Here is an 8,815-nt window from a genome sequence, read left to right as displayed (position 1 = left end):
TATTATTATTATTATTATTATTATCATTAACCTAATACTCTGCCATGGCAACTTGAAAGATTGTAAGAATAAGGTATATTTGATGGTTGGTCACCAATCAATGTAAAGTTGAATTTAGAGGCAGACTGACACAAGTTATAATCAATCAATCAACAGTATCTTTCAGTTACTACAACTACATATTGATTAAGCTATTAATTAGGGCTGCACAATATTTTGTTTTATAGTCTACATCGCGATGTGTTCATATGCGCTAGTCACATTGGAGGACATGCAATGTTAACTCTACAATTTTTCTGCTGCTTGATCAAAAGTAGATTTTTTTACCGTTCTCTTTTTACATGATTGTTACGGGCCGGCCCTTCTCCTTTAAGACAGGCGGCCATGTGGGCATCGTGTTTATGTGACGTAACGTTAGTCCAACATGGTTTGTTATTGGAAATGAGCCCCTCCCGTGTGGTAAATCCTAAATCAAATCTGCTAGAATGGTCGACGTAGTTAGGTTTAGGCATGAGGTGTGGGGATTGGTTAAGGATAAGGCAGTCTCGCATTGCCAGACCTTCCTCTACAGCAGGGGTCTTCAACAGGGGGTCGCCCCCCCCCCCTCTTGTTGTCCCCCTCACACAACCCCAGCGACCCTAGGGGCCGCGGAGGTATGAATGGGGGTCGCGAAAGTTTGGTTGATTAGACTTTTTTATATTCCCCCCCCCCCTGCAATTTTTTCCACTAATTTAAATGTCTTTAAATACACATTAACATGAATTCAACACACTGTAGTAAACAGATAAATGGAGGCAGAAGATGTCTTTCAGTATCAATGCACACATGGCACTATAGGACCAGTTTGATATAACACAATTTATACAATATATATATTAGGGGTCCCCGCTCCATATCGCCATCAGTTTGGGGGTCCTTGGCCTGGAAAACGTTGAAGACCCCTGCTCTACAGCGCTGCGGAGGAGGGTCTGGCGAGTCCACACAGCATTCAGGGATGGGACAAAAGCATTCCCTGGTTTATTGGGATGTCTTTAAACCAATCACACTCGTCTTGGGTGGCGATAAGTGCCGGATGGATGAAACAGCCTCAGAAACAAACTTGTTTTGGTGGAATGTGGATGTTCAAAAGTTGTTTTAGTTGTACAACAGAAATCTCAGATTGGGCGAATAGTCTAGCTAGCTGTCTGGATTTAACCTGCAGAGATCTGAGGAGCAGTTAACCATAGTCCTCACACATTGATTGGAGTTCAGAATGCTAAGACAAAGAAAGCAGAAGGTGACGGACATCCGGCTAAAATGAGCAACATCCGGCGGAATTTCCGGCGGTACCTGAACAATAACCCTAACCCCTACCTGAATAATACCAGGGTAAGCCAATCAGAGGCAGAATAAGGCACCTCCTTTGATATAAAATAAATATCCCTAGTTTGAGATCTAAAGTCAGTTCATATTAGTGTGTGCTGGCATGTTTGTTACACGTGTTAGTGTGTTGGTTGTTAGAAAAGGGAACCCTAGGTATTTCAGACTATTAGTAGCAGAGCCCTGGTAGCCCCCAGTGGCCTGCGGCGCTCAGGAATAGCTTTTCAAAACGGTACCAGTCTGCTCTGTTTCCTCAGGATCCAGGTGCTTTTAATTGGATTTTCTTTGACAAGATTGTTGCCTGCTCCCAGGCCAACCTCGGACAGTGTGTAGGTTTAACAAGTGTGCCTACATGGCCACTTTAATCTAAGTAAACTTCACAAAAAAACTTTTATTTGATTGGAAATTACAATGTGACAAAATGTTGTTATATGTTGTGAATCATCAAGTCTGAGATACGTGTTGTATATCTTCATGTGATACCACAGCTTTGCAGAGAGATCCAGAGCCATTTTGGACAACCACCATCACTAAAACCTCTAATGTGTAGAAGCATTTATTCCCTGGGTCCAAGCCCCTCTGCATTTTGACCTTTTTAAATGAGACAGACTTAAAAGGAGCATGCACTGAAGGCAGTGAGTTTTACCAACCTGTCCTATAATCCCTTTGAGATGTCTCTTTTAAATCCTATTACAACGTCATAGCAGTCCAAGCTTGCTCAAAGCAATTAGTCAGAGGAAATGAAGCAACGTTTCTTTATCTATACGAGCACATTATTTGATGAAGACAAAGAATAAGATCATATCATTTTATTGTTTAGTATAATTGTGCTAGGCTGTTTAGTGACCATCAAAGATTAGAGGCTTCCACAAGGACGATTAATAAGTAGATTATGGTCTAAACTTGCAGGATAGTTACTGGTCCAATATTATTATGTGTTCTAAAAATGTGCTCTAAAATGAGTGCAGTGAAGGTGGGGTATTTATTGAATTTGAATTGGCAGTCTGTTGATGAGTGGTGGTTTAGTTTACATGCTTTAGAAAATGCTCACTTAGAAAGATTTATTCCATTTTTATTGCAGAGTCGGTGAAATCCAAGTAAGCTGTAAAGTTTTAAGGCGCCTGAAAAATGAAAATATTTATAAAGTGCATAAAGTTCACTCTGTCAAAGCCAGGTTTAATAATATCTTCGGAAAACACATACAGTACAGTCTGTTCATGTAAAGGTACATTTAACTTAAAATGGTCATCCTGTGAAATATCAATTATGTTCCAAATTTCAGGGCCTATTGTAAGTGCTTTGTCCTAGATGGTATTCTGTCATAGCACTGCTGGGAAGCACTGCAAATAATTGAGTGATAGCAAGTATAAGGTGAGACATAGGCCACTTTTCCCGGAGCTCAGCCGGTAAATTTTAACAAGGTACAGGATTTTGAGGTTGGGACGTCAGGTGAGTTTATTAAGACACTACTTCTGACTCCACTGTGTCATGTCCCGCCATGCTGGGTCTCATCTGTTCTCCTCTCGCCATTTCTTAGAGCCTGCTAAAAATGGGTTCTGGTGTTGCTTAGACTAATCTAACACCATACGTTGTTTTTTTTAGGAACACTGGGTGTTGAACAAATTGAAGTGCTATGGTGAAGGAAGTATTCAGATCCTTTTCTTAAAGGGATACTTCACCGATCAGCAATAAGTTTTGTATCAGTAGAAACCTTGTAGTATTTTCGAATGACTGTGCTTCCCTCCCTCATGTCCCCCTGAGACGAGAGATCTCTGTATTGTGTCTGGAAAAAAAACCCTCAGATGACGCAAACATTGTCATTTTGCGTCATTGGAGGCATTTTTGCCCAGAGGTAAAAAAAAGCCAGCTAGTTCCGCATGTTTTCAACACGCCCAGAGGGGGTTGGACCCGAAGCAAGCTGAAGTGAGGTGAAGTTTCAGCAATCTTGGAGCTAAGCTACAGCTGAGCTTACACTTTTCAACAGCAAACTTTTATAACAGTTATGTGTATTCAAATAAACGTACGTGTCACACCGGAATACATAGGTGCAGATCGGAGAAACTTTAGAACAGACGGAATACTCGACACACTACGTGAGCTTCGCTTGCTACGTAGACCAGCACCTCAGCCAGCGGTTTCTGGCTTTTCTCGGCCTAGAAGGCACCAATTTAGTTTTTTCACATTTCTAATACATAAGTGACCTAATTTAAAGATATATTCAACTTTCCATCGGTGAAATATCCCTTTAAGTAAAAGTACTAATACCACACTGTAAAAGTCATGCATTGAAAATGTTACTTAAGTAAAGTATGTAAGTATTATCAGGAAAATGTACCTAAAGTATTAAAAGCAAAAGGTACTTGATGCAGAAAAATCCTCACATTTTAGAAACTGGAAACAATACAAACAGTTAAACTGGGTTTAAACGTCTAATTATTTCATCTGGACTTGTAGGCCGTTATGTTGTTGTGTAGTTTAATTTATAATAAAAGATTTTCTAAACGACATGTGTTTTATGTGCAAAAATCTTAATTTATAAAGTAACTAGATCTGTCTTAATTCTGATTAATGTTGTGGAGTAAAAAGTACAATATTTCTCTCTGTAGTAGAAGTTGAAAGTAGCATGAAAAGAAAAGACTCAAGTAAAGTACAAGTACTCCCAAATTTGCACCCAAGTACACCTATTGAGTAAATGTAGTTACATTTAACCACTGTTGAAGTATGATGTCCCTACTAATATGTTTGTATTACACCTTAAAGTGCAAGGAATATGAGTGGTACATTCATGTAATTTTCTGTTGAGGTTCTGGTCTATTTTGTGTTCACATTCTGTTGCTTTTAGTTGCCTCCCTATTCAGATTGAACAGTTCAAGATATTGGCATGACTGTATGATTATTAAAAAATGCTAGTATCTTTTAATAGAGATGTACATATACTTTGTTCATTACCTGAGCTACCTTTACTTGTAGTGGATGATAGCAGTCTTTTACCTTTGTTATTGTCAAATAAAACCACAGGCAAAGTAACAGTTATACTACTAGAGTAGCCATAAAAGAAAAGCCTTTCAAAAAGATATCATAACTCATAAATTGCAAACATAAATTTACTTCAGCGCTAGTTGTTACTTCCCATTTTTCAGATGTCCAATAATTTATTTGTTAGTGAAATGAAGTGTCTGTTAGACGGGTAAAGTGGGCTATGTTTTTATTTGAGAATTATTCCAATTGATTTTGGTGTACTTTACATTCACAATTCACAATTTAGAATAGGAAACCACATAATACAATAATATTGAGCAAATTTATTTGTCAGTCTGAGATTAGGATGACAAATGTTCCACTATATGCAGAATATTTTGAGCTTAATTTAATTTGTGTTAACCTTGGCCACTTAATTCACCATCACATTTACATGGTATGCATACTTCATAGTGAAGCAAAATTTTGAATATAGCAAGGTAAACACATTCCCACTGATGTTGTGGTGGGTTGTCCCCCATGAAACATAATTAGAAAGACATCAGAAGTGCAATTCATCTCTCCTTCCGTACAAATCCAATTTAATGGATATAATTACATATGCTCCTCTGTTGGTAGCTAAATGGATCTCCTCAGGGTCCAACAGGTCTCAAGGCTGCCATAGTATATATTTTGGAATCACATGGTTACATGTGACTTTGGTGAATCTGAATCCGGTAGACCAGAAACTCCCTTGCTCTGCAAGGTTAATGGCTTTAAAGATATCACAGATCGATATACTGGCTTCAGTTTTCCATCGTAAAGGTTTGTCTGATGGAAAGATTAAAGCGCTTTAAATATTCTAAATATAGCGTACACTTAAACTGATTTTTATAAGTGGGTCTATTTTTAGGTAGCTTCGATTTTGCAGCGGCCCCCTATCCACAGCAGTACATTGCTCAGGTCCCCTGCTGGGACTCCAGACCGCTTCTTCAAACTGGGGTTGTGCCGGCCGCAGCCTATTGTAGGTAATACACTGACTGTGGATAAGTACTGTACCTCACACAACCCCACTTCCAAAATAGAACTATCATGTTAACGTACAACTATAAATCCCCATTTAGGCTTTCAACACACTGTGAAACCTTTTGTCTTACTGGTCTTGATTTATACCTTGACGCAAACAGTGTGCAGACCAGATGATGATTTAATGTCACAGAGTAGAATGTTGCAAAAAGCAATTTGTGGCTATGTTTTGGTTTGTCAGTCGTGATATTTTCTAAAAGAGACAGAGAGTGCAGGCCAGAGAAAAAGAAAAGATAAACAGAAACTGAACCTTTACGGTATTTGATCCTTATCTCATTGCAGTTACTTGAAGCTATAGTGTGCAAGGATTTTATATTAATGAATGCCTTTTACATTCAAGCCATTGCCAAATGAGCTGACTACTAGCTTCACAAAATTATCTCTGTATTTTTCAGTGTGGCATGTTTACAAAATAGAGTAGTCCGACAACTTTCACGTGCAACAACTCGAGTGATGCGTTTTACGTCACCGCTGAGAAAGGACAACAGCAGCATTTAGCTTTGGGGACGAAGAGGACATAAAAATTACAAGAAGTGTCCATCATTTTTTTTAATCCTCTGTGTCTTCCATGATATGACGGGTTAGAGGCTAATACCAACTGTGTGGAGGAGGGGTGGGGGTGGGGGTGGGGCGCGATCATCCAAGGCTTGCGCCCTGTGGAAGCACCACAATGTTATTGTCATTACTTAGAATTCCTCATGGGGGTGACAGAAACTACGCACTATAGCTTTAATTTAAAATAGCAGTGGGGTGCCCAGATAGCTCAGTTGGTAGAGCAGGCGTCCGTATATAGAGGTTTATTCCTCGACGCAGAGGGCCCAGGGTTTGATTCTGGCCTGTGGCCCTTTGCTGCATGTCATTCCCCCCTTTAATGTCTTCATCTGTCCTGTCAAACAAATGCCCAAAATATAATCTTAAAAAATAATATAGCAGCAGATTAAACCTTCATCATCCCTAGTGTGCATGTTCAAAGTACACATACTGGTGTCATAAATTTCATTAGCCAGAGCAATGAAATCTGCAAGATATCAGGAATCAGTCCCGTAAATGGAAGCTTGCTTTCATTTGCATAAAATTTGTTGAAAATAACACTTCTCCACAGAGTCTCCAACTGTTTTGCTATTTGACTCGGTTGACTGACTCAGCGTGATATGATCTTTTGTTAAAGAAAGATCATTGCTATTGGTGTCAACTTGAACTGTGGGGGCTGAAGGTCAGTCAATATAACCAGCCGTTTTTGACATTTGCTGTACAAAACTCTTCAGTTCAGTCAGTTCTATCAGAAAGCGGATCCATTGATGTATGAGGAATGTCAATGCAGTACCAGCATACAGGAACAAGGACTTAGCCAAGTTTATTATTTGAATTTGGTCCTAACCTTTAACCTGTTCCTGTGAGAGTGGTTATTATTTCCCAAAGAGCAGGCTCATCTGGGTCTGTGGGCAGGTCTGACAGGGCACAAACACCCACACAGAGACCTGGGAGGGATGGAGCATCAGTACATGGTCAACATCCATGACAAATCTCCTGTCAGACAGGTTCTCATTCCACCTACTAAACACAGAGGGCAGGACATTATCTTGGAGCAAGACTCCGACAGGGACAGGAACTGACAAGAGTCTGAACAGTTTTCTTTTGTCAAATAGAAATACGATTAGGAACTGAAATCTTGCACTACAAATGGGGAATCTTGGTTGGTCTTTCTAAAATTGCCATAATCAAGTAAAACACAAAGAAATCAATATCAAAAACTATTCAAGTGAAACACAATGTTTAGGAACTGTATATTGAAACTATTCTACCTTGTAGAAATACAGACTTTACTGCTGACCAGAAACTGTGATAAGTGATAAGTAAAGCCAGCGGATAAAATTAAACCAGTTGGTAATAGTATGAACAGTAAAAGATGCAAACTGTAAAGCAACAACACAGTCCGGCCATACTTCTGTTTGTATATTGTTGTTCCTGTTTTATATTACTGATGATGTATTTTCTGGGAATCTACTGTAAAGTGAAACTATAAAATGCCATTTTTGGTGTAGAAACATGAAATAACAATACAACGCGCATGCAATCACTATATTACTAACATATACTGAATCCATTCAATAAATGCTTTTTATGTGGTCAGTTGAAAAAGTATTTAATCATCTTGGAAACAAACTGTTAAATACTTATAATACAATATATTGAAATAGGAAAGCTAATCAAACTGGTGGTTGTGTTCGGGTCCATCATCTTATTTCTGTTATTGAGTTTGAAAAGTAATCATATGTTCACTGCACACTTTTAATTAAACACTGAAGAAGCCTCTCAGGAGAATCCCATTTACTGAGAGAGACCGCCTGAGTTGTGCCAAATCATCCGGATCAATTATACATAAGCATCCTAAAATGTGGTGACTTTAAAGTCAACACGTTGAACAGACAAGTAGGCGTCAGAGATAAACTCAATTCACATGTTCTAATACAAAACATTGTTCTATCCTTTGGACACCGAAATAGTTTTTTAGAGCCCTTTTAACAAACAAATGTCATTTGAAAGAAAGTTGGCAAAGGTGCATACAACCATGTCCTTGGTTTTGACCTAGCCTGGAGCTTTTGTCAATCGTCACTCTCCCCTCTCTGCTGTGAAGGACTGAATAAAAAGCACCTCAAAAAAACAAAAAACAGCAGCAACTTAAATGTCAAAGAAAAGGGGTTTTGACTCAAAAATGCAATAAAGTTTTTATGGTCAGATTTATTGAAAGGGAGTGAGTGAAACTTTTTCCTACCTCATCAGCTACTATTACCAAGATACAGTATGTGTCAAAATACTGCTTAAATATACTAAAACATCTTCAGATCATGCTGGCTTTGGAAATAATTAACATAAAAACAATATAATCAACCATCAACACAGCAGGTTGGTATAAGTGCAACGCAAAGCCATTTACTAAAAGAGATCACGTTTTATTCAAGTGTCAAAATAATATGAAGGACATTCTCCTGTCATAGCTACTGGACAGATATGCGGTGCTGAAGAACTTTCACCTATATCTCACTGTACTTTTAACGTCTGCTAAATGTATCAGTAATTAATATTTGATGGGAGTTACTGTGAAGCACTTCAGTACTGCATTTGTATAAAGATTTGACTTGTTTGACAAGCAAACACATAAAATTAAAATGTAAATTTTAATGTCAAATTCAGAATTAGATACATGTAGGTGAAACAAGTGATCTAGTCAAAACAACATTTGTAATAACCTGACTTTTTGTACAAAGGCCTGGCAGTCAAGCGCTTAACAGGAAATCAGTCAACATCCCGTAGAGCTTTGCATCAGATTGTGAAAAAGCAATTTAGCCCAAAGGTTATGAATTGTTTGGTATCCCACGTTTATCTGAGGGAGGGACTTCTTTAAATGTCAATA

The sequence above is a fragment of the Etheostoma spectabile genome, chromosome 8 (genome assembly GCF_008692095.1).
Source record: "Etheostoma spectabile isolate EspeVRDwgs_2016 chromosome 8, UIUC_Espe_1.0, whole genome shotgun sequence".
Taxonomy (NCBI): domain Eukaryota; kingdom Metazoa; phylum Chordata; class Actinopteri; order Perciformes; family Percidae; genus Etheostoma; species Etheostoma spectabile.
Note: the sequence above shows the minus strand (reverse complement) of the source record.